The sequence below is a fragment of the Silene latifolia genome, chromosome 10 (assembly GCF_048544455.1).
Source record: "Silene latifolia isolate original U9 population chromosome 10, ASM4854445v1, whole genome shotgun sequence".
NCBI lineage: Eukaryota > Viridiplantae > Streptophyta > Magnoliopsida > Caryophyllales > Caryophyllaceae > Silene > Silene latifolia.
In genome coordinates, this window is record NC_133535.1 from 102,070,694 (window position 1) to 102,072,181 (window position 1,488).

Below are 1,488 nucleotides of genomic sequence, written 5' to 3' on the forward strand. Positions count from 1 at the left end.
GTGACACCCCTAAGACACCACTAGTTTCAATAGAAATCTCATCTCAATTCCCGTCCCTTGGGATCCGACCTTTACTTGCCTCTTTACTAATTGTAGAGTTGTTTGTGAAGCTATAAATTGTGTTTTGATTCGGACGTGACCCAACGACAACATCTATTAAATTGTGAACACGAAACGGACCGATCAAAAATGGCGCCGTTGTCGGGGACATTGTTAACTTGATTTAGATTTTCTTACATTGTTATTAGTTGTGTCTTTTTTTGCCTTGGGGAAGTAAAACTCCTCAAGGTTTGTTCTAATTTTTTTCGAGTTGTTTGATATTTTGCATGTCTAGAAGGTCACAAGGTGATTTGTTACCTTTTAACCGTGAAATTGAAAGGACCTTGACAAATAATAGGAGTTTTGCTAGGAGGAATTTGAGAGGTATTAGTGAGGTTGTGGATATTTAACCAACTATTGAGTTCATCAACCCTTTTGCAAGAGAAGTTGAGGAGAACCCAACACAAGATACCCCACAAAATCAACCTACAATGCCTAAATTTTCATCACATTCCGTACCCACCGAGGAGAACCTACCCAATGGTACTCCCACACCACAACATTTGACCAGAAATTTTATTGCCAAATCCGCCTTTATCCAACTAGTCGAAAGGAGCCAATTTGGGGGGATGCCTAGTGAAGACCCTCATTCTCATATGGTAACCTTTTGTGACTATTATGATGCGATTTCTCAAACCGGTGTAACTCAAGACCAAATTCGATGGGTCTTATTTCCTTTTTCTCTAATCGGCACCGCGAAACAATGGTTGAAGGGCCTTGATAAGGCCACTCTCGGAATAGATTCTTGGAAGAAGTTGGCTCTAGCTTTCTACAAAAAGTTCTACCCACCGGAAAAGACTAACATGCTAAGAGCTCAAATTACGGGTTTTAAGGAAAGGGATGAAGAATCTTTGTATGAAGCTTGGGAGCGGTTCAAGGGAATTTGTCGCTCATGTCCTCATCATGGACTTAGCGAGTGGTTCTTGGTACAACAATTTTGGAACGGTTTATATGAAGATTCAAGGAACATTCTCAACATGGGATCAAATGGAATGTTCACCGAAGTTGATGACAATCAAACATGGAACAAGATTGAGGAAATGGCGGTCCATAACTCACAATATAGTAGACCTCGCAAGGCTACTAGAGGAGGAAGGCATGAAGTGGACTACGTTACTCAATTGGGTGCTCAACTTAGTGCTCACATTGACACAATCAATTTGAAGTTTGAACAAGCTATGGCTAGACTTGAAGAAGCCTCAAAATCACCAAAACATCATGTTAATGCCATGACGGCATCCTCATCAATCCCAAGTGGGATGTGTGAGAATTGTGGAACTTTGGGACATAACCAAAGTGAATGTAGGGGAACAAATGAACAAGTGAATGCTTTCCAAGCATACAAGAGTGGTACCCCTTATTCCAACTATTACAATAAAAACACCAAGT

At 40.7% G+C, this 1,488-nt stretch overlaps 1 non-coding gene across 1 annotated transcript; it reads right to left on the reverse strand.

Annotated features, from left to right (window-relative positions):
* Positions 1–902: 902 nt before the first annotated feature.
* Positions 903–1,009, reverse strand: LOC141610095 (small nucleolar RNA R71). Its single transcript, XR_012527988.1, has one exon. It is a non-coding gene; the product is annotated as a small nucleolar RNA R71 (small nucleolar RNA).
* Between the last annotated feature and the right edge of the window lie 479 nt (positions 1,010–1,488).